At 43.5% G+C, this 12,538-nt stretch overlaps 1 protein-coding gene across 9 annotated transcripts in view; it reads right to left on the minus strand.

Moving 5' to 3' along the window:
• Positions 1-12,538, minus strand: part of SERTAD2 (SERTA domain containing 2) — an 85,249-nt gene that overhangs the window by 9,500 nt on the left and 63,211 nt on the right. The gene's annotated exons all lie outside the window — the stretch shown is intronic.

Raw genomic sequence — 12,538 nt, forward strand, 5'->3', positions numbered from 1 at the left:
TTAGACCAACTGATAGAGTTGGTAAAAACAGATGGGCTTCAGATTTGCAAGCCTTTCTCTCGATCTCCAAAAAGGAACTTTATAGTTTCTGACCACCACATCTTAAGAAAACGTTGCCTGTTTGTTCTTTACTGTTCAAACCATCTCTTCCCTCCTTCAACCAACAGTTTCATACCTACATTAAAGAGATCAATTTTGTACATCTTAAGATACTGAACAACATTAGAAAAAAAAAGCAAGCTGTACAATGCCAACATTTAATCTGGTTCAGTTCTGTTAATCTCAAAAACTTTGCTCCTAGCCCTTCTAGCCAAAGCTCCTGCTGGGAAAATGAAAATGCCAAACTTACAGATTGGGTTGGCCAAAGATCAGTACAAAATGAGATATACTCGCACTCTCCCAAGTGTCAGAAGACAGAATTGGCCTACCAAGTCATTTAGCCGTAATGGGGACAGCCAGACAACAGCAACCCACCAAAACCCAAGACTGGACAGGCAGTGACAAAGGGTCACGTCCATGGAGGGTCTTTTGTGCATCTATTTTGGCTGAGCAGCAATCCCAGCCAGACGTATTTCTGCTGCATTTCCATGTGTCTGCCAGCAAACATCATTCTGGGGCCAAGCATTAAGAGTTGAGATGGGACGTCGCTTTGTTTTTGTTTTTGTTTTTGTTTTAATAAAGGGTGTTGCAGGGTTTTGCTATGCAAGTTAGTTTTCAATGTTACTTAGGTATGTGGAACCAGAAAGCTGAAAAAAGGCAATGGAAAAACTGCATTTATCCAGGGATTGGGGCGCGGGTAGTTACTTGGAGATCTTCCCCAATATTATCCACCAGTTGGCTCCAGCTCTGGAAGACCCAGACCCAAAAGCTGAACCATTGTTGCTGAGAAAGATTCAACTTGCTTTTTTGCCCATTTAGGGTGATTGCACGCGCCTCAGAGCCAGAGAAATCCCAGCATTGTTTGGGACTTGGCTTTTCTTAATTGAAAAACAAAAGTAATATATTTTTTTTTCATTTGCATGTCATTTAGCTTCCTTTTATTGGCTCTGCATGCTCTTCAGACAGAGCTGGAAAAAAATGCAGTTGGGGCTCAGCAGAAGAGATAATCAGCCTGGAGCGGGTGGTTCTCTGGAGTCAACCATCATCGATTAAATACAGAAAAGCTTGTGTAATGCCTGACTATGTCTCTGACCCCACTTAGGGACAAATCCTTCGCTCTCCAGAGGACAGAGGTATGCGCACATTGTGAGAGAAGTATTGTATTTATTGATTGTACTTAGGACATTATACCTTGTCACTGCTGGACTATTTCTAAAGTCTTTAATAATTGGGAGTTTGGCACAGAGAAGCTCTGGATATATAAAAATGGAGGGGAATAAGTGATTTGGTTATCTCACCAATAAAAAAAATACCCTTTAATGTTAATTCTCAAAGGCTTTTAACAGTTCAGTTTAAAACGTCTCCCAAGACTGAGGGCTTTTCTTGGAAAACAATTCCACAACCCACTAGTCTCTCCCCACTCATCAAGGCAGACAGGAAGAGAAAAAAAGAAAGAGGAATCGAACACCAAGAGGGACAGCGGAAAGAGATCTTTAAGAAGTTACATTTCCACTAACATATTTACGCCACCATTTCAGTTGGTCTAGGGGATGAACAGCTTAATACAGCGAGGTTCACTTTTAGAACAAATGCCACGTTGCTCAAAACGGTAAAAGCATCTAACCCCAGAGTCCACAGGCAACCATTCCTCCCCACGCAGCCAAAAGCCAAAGAAGAGATGTGAACAGCAGCGGCTCATACAAAAAGTGGAGTTTAAAGCAGGGGCAGTTACTTTCTGAAATCTTGGGTAATTAAAAACGGGGGGGGACGGGACGACACAGACACACAAAGAAAAAGGCAACTTGGGGCAATTAAAATAAAACACTACACACACACACGCGCACAGAAAAAAAAAAGCCACAAAAGCCCCTGATAAAAGCCCCCCAAACTGTAAAGAGAGTAATGAATTTGCACATTTCAGTCCCAAAACAAAGTTTCCAAACCTCAGGTGTAAATGAACCTCACCAGGGCTTCTCGGAGTCTCTATCCAGTAAATTACGCAAGCACTTTCTGTGTCACTTCTGGCACATGAAATATTATTTTCCTCTCCTCCATCCTTCACTCCTCATCCTTGAGGGTTCCATTGGCTGTACCCTGGCCCAACGGTAGTCAATGAGTGTTTTGTTACTGACTTCAGCAGGATCAGGATTTGGCATAGATAGCTGCAGGACCAAAATAAAAAGGCCTTTTGTGCCAATTGGGTTCAACTGGCAAGAGGAGGGCTAGATCCTCTGAGCTAGCAGAGGCAGGCTGGGCTGCCACAAGGCATTTCAGTGCTGCTGGATCCAGCCTGAGGGACCACCTGAACTTGTAACCAGTCCCCATGACTTCAAAGCATCTGTCCCCTAGAGCTAGGGAGGCAAACAGGTAAACCTCTCTCTCCCTGTCCCTGTTTCCACATCCCCAAGGCCATGGCAGAGAGAGGGAGAGCGGCCGTGTCTTGGGAAGACCCCCTCGGGGCAGGACCATGGGCTCACACATTGCAGAACGATGCTCCTTGGCCTGCAGGATCCTGGCAAAGCAGAGCAAACCTGCCCTGGCAGCTGGGAGCCAGCTTGCCCTCCAAGAGTACAGGCATCCTCCTCTCATACAAAGTTGGAACGGAAGAGAAACAGTGGAGGGGACTGCCAGTATAAATCTGGCACCCTCTCCCAGCCTCGCTAAAAACAAGGGAGAAAGCTGAACAGCCCAGGTGTTGAGGTTTAACTCCAGGACTGGAGCAAATAAGCAACATGGACTTTCAGAGGCAACAGCCACCATGTGATGAAAATCACCCCTCCTTGAAGATTTCATCTGTTGACACCAGGGTCTTTAAATCCTGGCACAGCAGCATCCCCAGGAGCTAGTACAGCATGTACCATGCAGTAACGCACGGCTACGTTCAATATGCTGCAGCTGGCTCGCAATTTGTACACTGACTGGTGGTGTGGGTTTTGGGGTTTTTGGGGGGTTTTTTTTTGTTTTTTTTTGCAAGGCTGCTTCTCAGGATCTGATGCAGATTTTACTTGTTCAAGTGTAATGCGTCCATGTTGCCTGGCTAGAGAGGACTCCCGACAACCGCTGCCTGGTAAGAATTGGGTGTCATGTCACACGTGAGTTAGAAAACAAAACCCCCAACCCTAGACAAGAGGTACACAGGGAACGGAGCTGTGATGGGGTTTCTGTCCTCTCCAGACCCAGTGCTCAGACGTTCCCCATTTACAAGGTTTGTTTTCCCCAACACATTTTACATTGATTCTGGCTGCCTTTTTTTTTTTTTTTTTTTAAACTGAGTGAGGTTTAATAAGCACTTACAAAACTCTCCTTTAGAGCTGTATCAAAAAATCAGCCTCCTGGGTAGGTCTGTGCTTCCAGAGAGTACAGGGAATTGTTTTTATGTTTGCAAGCCTTCACTGTAGGGCTGTCGGTGCCAGCAGTAACTGTAAGTGGCAGGTATTTCTCACGTATATTTTATAGGGACCTAACTCTTCCCGTCTCCTGTGGTGGATGGGTGAACCTCGGCTCTTCCAGAAGAAGCAGAAGCAAGCAAAGCTGCTCAGCACCCCACTCCTGCCTTTAGCAAGAAAGGCAGCTTCCCTCTGCCTACAGAAACAGAGCCTTAGCCCCCCACTTTAGGAACCCATGAGTGAAGATTGGGGGAGAGCAGTTAGCAAGCTGAGTGACAGGGGTCTTTTCCAGTCTCAGGTTAAAATCAAAATAAGAAGGGAAAGTATAGTGGGTGACTTTCAGAGGCTAATCTAAGCAGGAATTAGTTAGGGACTGTGCAAGGAAACCTCCTGGCAAACAGGAGACAAGACACCAGAGGAAGCTCAGACTCATTTGAGGAGCATCTCAAGTCATGCAGCTCTCGTGGGGATTGGCTTTGGTACTCGGAGCCTGAAGTTCCCAGGCCCCCTGAAGGAGTGTCCATGTTAATCAGAAGGTAAGGTGAAGCCTTCCCTAGCAAATAAGCAATGCAATTATAAAGCCAGTCAATAGTGTAACACCAGCCAACGTGTTCCAGCGATATTTTGAAACTGTAATCTGATCCTACTGTTTCCATCCTCGTGCCTTGCCTGCTCTCCCTTGTTGCATACTGTACTATTTGAGGCCCAGAGGGCAAAGCAAGCTCTTGCTGTTTGTTAATGATCAGAAACTGCGTTTCGAGTGAGAGCTCTACGTGTGCCGCCCACACTACTTTCTTGATAGTTTCTTAAACTTGCAGCCCGCTGAAGCCCTGCTAGAAGGCTCTCTGAAAAACAAAAGCAAGCAAAACAACCAAAAACACAAATACAAACTCCACTTCTGCCTTCAGTTTCCAGCTCCTTTTTACCATGCTAAAAAAAGGCAAAGCCGCAGTCTAAGGCAATCTCCTACTCTGTAGTGTGTTAAGTCTTGCAGGAAACATATGCTTCTATTAAATTGGAAACAGTTTCTAATGCTGTCAGTTTGCTAAGTGTAACATGTTCCCTTGGAAGAAGTGGAGCAGTTTTAATGTTTTTGACTAACTGCACACACCAAACAGAGTATGTCTGATAAAGCTGGAATGGGCTCCAATAAATATAGCTTAGAATAAATTACTGGCTCATTAAGTAATTGTTTGGGAAAAGGAGAGCAGGTTTTCTAGATTATAGCCATGTTATTAAGGGTGTTTATAATATTAGGAATTCTATCAGGGTAGCAGAATGTAATGCAAGTTTAAATCAGATGAGCACTTGTTAGCTTGTTAAACCATTAAAGACTACCCCGGCAGCATTAGAAGGTGAACAAGACTGCACAGGTTCTGTGCGTGGAAAGCTAGCTAGGCGTATTTCAAACCAGCTGCGAGGCTGAAGTCAAGAGCAACAGCTCTGAGCAACTCTGACAACTTATTTTCAGTACAAAGCAAGAAGGGAGATACAGCTTTGTAACATACCGGGGCCAGAAAACATTTATTCAAAATAGGTTTTATTCATGTACAGGAAGGCAGTTGTCTTTACTGGAAAAAAGAACAGGTTTGGATTGCCCAGAAGTAATTTCTATTTCAAAGGTCTCACACACCCAAAATGTCAGTTCTCACATGTCCTGCTTCAGACAGGACTTCCCACCAGCATCCTTACAACAGCACCCAGCAGATGCAAACAAGACCCCAGCCTGCCCTTTTTTGGTCTTGCCTTTCACTGGAAGTTTTATGAAACAAGCTTTCTACGATTGCTAATGCCACCTCAGCTGTTCAAGGCCTGGCACAGACACAGCCCCGCTGACCACCAACCCCAGCACTACCTGCTTTGAGCCAGACCGGGGTGGAGGATTCCTCCCTTCCCACTACCGGGAGCTGTTTTGTTAGGGTTAGTCACTGGGGGGAAGAGAGATTTTTAGCAAGATGGCAAAGCTGTCCTCTCCTCGGGTCACCTCTGTGTTGAATCCTCTTTACATCCAGGATGGCTGCATGCACCATCTACTCCCAAGAGCACCCGTGCCACCACACAGGAGCCTCCTCACTGGGGATCAGCTTGGCTGAGACTCTGCTTCAAAGAGCCACCCAAAAGAGCTGGGCCAAGGTTATTCTGAAATTCGGGTCTCCACGTGGCAGCGTTAAGGAAGCAACCAGGCCTGCCAAGCATGAATCAAATTACACTGTGCTGTGTACACACGGGCTGAGCAACTCTGCTGCCAGTATCAAAAGCGCAAGGACTAGGAACTGCATTACACACCTGGGCATCAGTAGCAGGAAATCAGAGCTGCAGTAAATAAAACCAGGCACAGCGCTAGGCCAGCTCCTCGGTCTTTACTACGCGACTAGCTGATTATTCAGCAGACTCTGCTTGTTGTCACCTGAAAAATATTCAAGGGCTTCTACGCACAAGGCTCCCCAGGATCAGCCAAGAAGCTGCCCCTGCTCCACATCACGGTTTCTTTTCACAAGTCCGGCACTCCACTCTGCTTTGCCTGGAAGCAGGAGATGTTGGTCCCGTGAGCAGGACCACAGCACGATGAAATCTCCCTGCCAGCAGGCAAGGAGCCACGCCAGAGCCGGTGCACACAGCTCCGCACTGGGAGAACCAGGGCCATAATCTCTTCAAGCGGTGGAGCTGCAGTAATTAAGATGGCTGTGTACCACTTCAGGACCCAATTCAGCCAAGGGCTGACTGCCTTCCATTTCTTCCCACTGCAGAGCCAGCAGGCATCGGCACAGCGAAAGCACTGGCTAAGAAGAGGCACCTTACTTGTAAATTAAATTCAAAACACTCTGAAAGAGCTAGCACGGCCACCAGAAAGTGATACAGGCTAGCAAACACACACTCCCTTTTCACTGCTAAAATTACAGCCTGTAATGACAAGATGCTACTGGTCAGACTCTAAGGGAGAATGATGAAATAGCAAGACCAGCTATACATCCCTCCTCCCCTGCAATGTCGCTCTGAACAATAGATTACAGCAACGTTGTGTTATATTGTACAAGACATCTCTATTGGCACACGCATGTCATGGTCTAGCCGATATTTTTAGCATATGTAGGGACTGAGTATTGTAGACCAATCTTCATCGGATGTGTGTAATTCCTACAAAGGTTAATGAGAATTGTGTGTGCATCCAAGAGAGACGAGACCCCTTTGTGTATAATAAGAGAGAGTTTCTCGCATACGTATAATTACTTGGATTGAATCCTTGCTTTCAAGTGTATCATAGCATCTTTTCCCCAAAGATACCTTGTTTTTCCCCCTTGTCATAAACCCTTAATAAACGCATGGGGGAAAAAATACCCACATTACTGTGGAAAGAACTGAATGGTTTGCCAAAAAGTAGGTTATTGCTTTGAAAACAGTGTTGAATAAATTATCACAGTCAAACTGAAAAGCAGTGAATGGCAGGGGGGAAGAAGAGGAGAGAAAAAAAAAACCACCTCTAAAGACATGTATACTGCAAAATGCAACATACATCCCCAGCAATGACAAGTCATCAAGGCCTGCAGATTTTATTTGCTAACCAGTTTCTCACTACTGAAAGTTAAAAGAGGATAAAAGAACGGTGTTTCCCTGGCATTTTTTAAAGTAGCTATATGGCATACGGCATTCAACATTTTTGCTTAAATGAAATGAACACAGCCCTGCAAACAAGTATATTCTGTGAAAATGCACCCACTCACCCCCAAGTTTCTCCTAAAGAGGTGGAAAAGCTGTTGGACATTTCTCCACAACCAGTGAAAAAAAAAAAAAAAGAGAAAAAAGAAATAAGGTAGTTAAAGTTCAACATGAAAGTTTGCTAAGACGGTGTTAAGTGATGTTAGACAAGATGATAACTGTCGGCCTTTCAGTCCAGTGTACTAAAGCTCCTGCATTTGTTGAAATACAGCATGTGTTTTCACATCCAACGAAGGAGCCTTCTGAAAACTGATAAAGGGAACTTTGGCCAGCCTTGAACTATTCTCAACCTGTAACAGCTATGAGTTAGAGACAAAAGAGATCCCATTTTTCATGGCACTTGCTTGATTTCACAATAAAAACTATTACACCAAAGCGATACCCTTTAAAACAGCCACCATAGGATCCACGTAACTTTTATGTGTAGGAATTTAAACATTCTCAAATAAATCATTTAAACTTATATGGGGACACCCTTTTAATAGCATATTTTAACAACATGTGTATTAAACCTGTATTTCGAAGCAGGCTTAGTACAGGTCAATTAACATGGAACAAACAAACTTAACCACAAACTAAGTCTTTGGAAATTGGGAGCAGAAAATATAGAAGGAGAAGAGATCAGGAAACTGAAACTAAATGTCCTAAACTTCATTTCATATTCAGTCAGGCACAACCCATTCAATTCACCCAAGACAGTATTACACTGATTTTACCCACAATTAAAAAAACTCCGCATCAGACCACATATGTATCACGTATGTTCCACTGCCAGTGAGGGGAGGCACAGCAGCAACAGGAAGCTTTACACTGTATGTTACACACAGAAAATATTCTCTCTCTTCTATTCGTTAGCAAGTTATTTCTGGAATACTTTAGATAGGGGAGGAAAGGGGAAGGGTTGTTTAGAAGAGCCAATTTTGCCAAACAGATGGAGTCGGAGGGTAAGGGAGACCGTGAGCTAGATCACAGGAGGGTAACCTAAGCAGGTTATCGTACCCCTGGGACAGCCAGCATGAAAGTAGTCCTGGTCAAAATCCCTTCGACCACAGCACAGACTAATAAAGTGTAAGTCCCTCCTCCTACACAGGACTGGCAAAGGCACAAGAACCGACTGGCAACAGATCATGCTATATGAAAAATGCTTAAATACAGTTGCTTCTCTCTCACATGCACACACACACACATGCACAGAATGATAAGAAAGCAAAATGTTACCACTGTTTAAAAAAGCACTGTGGTTTGTGCATGAACGCCAGTCTCCTATCTTGATGAAAAATATATTTTAAAAATATGCAAATGATATGCATGCACGTGTACGTGTATCTATTAAAAGCTTCTTCCAAGGGTGAAAGAGTGCCTGTAAAAACACATGAAAAGTAAAGAGTTCGTGGAGGCACCGGAAGATGATGATGTATTTCTGAATTAGGTTTTAAAACTTCATTTTGCAGCTACCTGAAGTTAAGACAAAGCTGCCTTTAGGCATCTCAAACTAGTCAGACCTGCTGTAGCAGTTGCACTGTCTGCTTCAAATATGCCCTCCACGCTCCTTTCAACCTCCACCCCAACATATATCCGCATAGTTTACCTCCAGTCATGGGTGGTTCTTTCTATAGTGCAGTTCACTCAACCTTATTGCCTGCCTGGCACGACAGGAGTTTTTAAGAGACTAATGTTACAGGCTACTATAAGAAACTGTAAGAAAACAGCCGATAATTGTCACGTTTCCATTAAAGGTGAGCGTGGCTCAAACAGCACAAGGGTTTCCTGGGGGGATTGAAAATCTGGGATAAAGAAAACAGTTCTATTCGTTACAGATCATCCAAGCAAATTTTAGGGCGAGTTTAGATCCTTCCACCAACTCAGGGTTCCTTTGAAAAGGGAACTTATATCTTCTGCTACTTCCATATACCGCCCAGTTTTAAAAATAACATTAAAGAAAACAACCCACATTTGCACTTTTCTCTTTGTATTCTACTATATTAAGAATACAATTTTTATTCTAACTTCAGTGGAAGCAGAAGCTGTCAGATGAAATCCAATGTATCTTACTGGTGTGAAAGCAAAGTAAACAGGCTTTGGCTCCTAATAATTACACAGACTGAGACTCATGTCATTCAACGCCACTTAAAACTCAATTCCAGAGCAATGTTAATGAGAAATTCCTCTTTAAGCCCACTGCTCCTCAAAACACTGATCATGTTATATAGGTTGGGAACTTCAGATGTTCTATGGCAACACCTATGGTTTTATGTACCAAGCAAAGCAGAGTACTGAACCTGGCCCCTTATTTGGAAGAATAATGGTTTGAACTCACCTAACGCAGGATTGAGCATGGTTTTAGTATCACTGCAGCAGCCTGAATCCACAGTCACTCTGATGTGGTGGTGGCTGCTGTCTCACTTGAGCTAGCTGAGCCTCCACCCTCAAAGAAGGGACATGTGAAAACCAAAAACTTACTTTCTGGTGACTTGACAGCTTCTTCGGTCCTTTCAAACCACCTTGCTCCTCATCATGACTTAGAGCCATTTCTGAAAACCAATGAGGCTGTACCGCCAGCTGCCCAATGCCCCTGGAGACCAGCCCCACTCTCCCTTGAAAATGCCCCTCAAATCAGCTCTTCCCCACCCAAGAATTCCCCTTGCACCAGAGGAATCCCCCAGCTGCAGGTCTAGGGCGTCTTCACAGCTCCTCCTGGCCACTTTGCAATGACACCGAGCATCTGACACATTCATCAGGAGCCATCAGTGAAGTAAACGTCACCGTGCAGTTTCTATTCTGCACAATGACACACCGTTTAATACTCATACAGCCATGAGATGGAGGGCAGGGACCCTGCTATGATTGGTACTGTTCAGATGCAGGACACACAGACCTATTTCTTCCACAAAACCTCTGCCATCTCCCAGAAACACATTTGCTTTGGACTCTATTTTGCTCAGCTTCAGTTGAGTTCAGTTCAGAACACCCAACAGCAAAGTTAGCACCGCATTTACAGGGCTTTCCTTCCCCACTTGTGTTGAACAGTCAGCATTGTTATCTTATTTTTTGTTATAGTGTTTGCACTGGTAATGCTGAACAAACCTTAAGCCTCCACTACAGCAAACACAAAAACTGACTTTGTTTATAAAAGAATTAAAGAACTAACACAAGTTGAGGGTCTCCATTTACAGAAAACAGGCACTTCTTCGTGACAGCACAGCTTCTCAGACTGATGGAAGTTTAGAAATAAAACAAGTGGCAGAAAACATGCAATTATATCCCCCTGAAGAAAATCAGCACCGTTCTCAGATTGGCCAATTCCATTTTCTACAAACTATTAATTAGCAAAAGATTCATCTACACTGAAGATCTGTGCTTACTGCCAACCTGCTTACATTTAAGCTGGACCTTGCTCTCCCCTTTGGAACACTCCTGATCTTTGGACTTGGTAACTGAAAGCTGCCGTTTCTGGCACTGGTTTGTGCACGTGTGCATGTTCAGGAACCATTACAACTGGAGCTGTCTCCTCATGAGCCCATTACACATATAAAGCTGAGTTAAAAGGTGTCTCTCTTGCTACCCAGCCCTTATAAAAAGTAGATCACCAGAAGACTACTTACACTTTCAAAGTACTGCATTCTCCTTGCTTGACAGATTACACTTTAAGATGTTACATAAAAGCAAAAATAGTCACAAGTATTTTGGATCACCTGTCTAGTGTTAGCACTGCCAGAGTTGAACTGTGCCAGGAGTGTTTCATATCAGTGTGAAAAGAGTCAGACTTCCTAAAAAAAATTTTTCACCTATGAATTATTTATTGGAAAAATAAAAGCACCTTGTATAAGTGACGGCAAAATCCTTCAAACTAGATATTGCATAAGATCTGTTGTACTTCATGGAAACTAAAAAAAATTTAGAATACGAAATTTGAGGTTTTCCCTCATATTAGAACATTATCTCAAACTCCTTGATGCCTCTCAGGCAGACAATTCAAGTGCTTGGATTATTTTTTCCAGCAAAACACTGAGAAGCTGTCATTATTTCATTTTTCCCATTAAAAAGAGCAGGTGTATAAAGGAATACTATTACAATTCTTAATAAATCAGCACCTACAGATGTTTTTAATGCTCTTTAAGACTGCTTCATCTATAGACAAAACCTGAAGTACCTACGGCTAGCAAGTTTCTTTTTGTTTGTTTTTAATCAGCTTCAGAGAAAAAGGAATCAGCTTGACATGAAAATCAAAGTGGTGTTTTAGTATGCACAAAGTCTAGCTTCATTCGTTAGCAGTCCAATCCAGTTCCTGCAGAAAAGGAGTGGGTGGTTTTTGCTACCAACTTAAATGGAAGTAGGATCAGTCACAAAAGGAGGAAGATCTACAGCTGTTACGTTAGATGCTGCAATACTTGCCTGGACAATGGAAGTATTCCCTAGAACATGCTCTCAGATACCTGTCTGAAAGCACAAACTGCTAATCGTCCTCCTATCTCTACCACCACCACTAGCTCATTATGTTAAATCAGATTCCAAAGATACCACCTTATTATGTCAAAATGTATGCATTTTAACTTCAAGCAGAAAGGGTTACTTTCAATTTACCCTGCTTAATCAACTGCTTAATTTCTACAGCAATGTAAGTACAAGCAGCAGCAACTTTTAAGAAAACACAACTCATTTCTACAGTTCGTTTTACCATGTGAAACCTTCCCATGCGTTTAGATGGAAACTGAGGTGCCTCTATCAATTTTGTACCCTGTGAGAAGCCCATAAGACACAGGCACCTTCATTTGTGCAGGTGAATCCCTAAAAAAAAAAAAAAATCAGAATAAAAAGGTAGTAAGTGTCATTTCAACTCACACAAATAGAAAATGTTTACTCCATTTGAGAGACACAAGCATAAAACTGATGTTAGGGGGCGGCCAAGCCCTCTACCACCATTGTTTGAGCAATAGCATATTCTATGGTGGCCAAATCCAGCACCCACTGACAGCAGCGAGAGCCACCCTGCTGACTTCACCGGGCACTAGCTGAAAAAGCCTGGACTTTCCTGATCCTGAGAGCTTTGGACTTGTCTGAACACAGACTGCCACACGCAACAGCTCTGACGTTCTGTGCTGAAGTTCGGGTAAAGGGGCTGACAGCCCCCCCAGATGAAGATGAAATGGGCAGATTTGTTTTATTTTACACCGACAGCTGACCCGTAGCTGTAAATCAGCCACCAAAGGTCCCAGGGGACAGTACACGAACCCCTCCATAGATTTTCAACAAAAACGTCCCTGGATTTTCCAGCTGTGCTGCACAAAATGCAAGAAATGACAGCAGGTAACTGCACTCCTATTTTCACGCTTAAAGAGAAC

Source organism: Mycteria americana, chromosome 3, assembly GCF_035582795.1.
Source record: "Mycteria americana isolate JAX WOST 10 ecotype Jacksonville Zoo and Gardens chromosome 3, USCA_MyAme_1.0, whole genome shotgun sequence".
NCBI lineage: Eukaryota > Metazoa > Chordata > Aves > Ciconiiformes > Ciconiidae > Mycteria > Mycteria americana.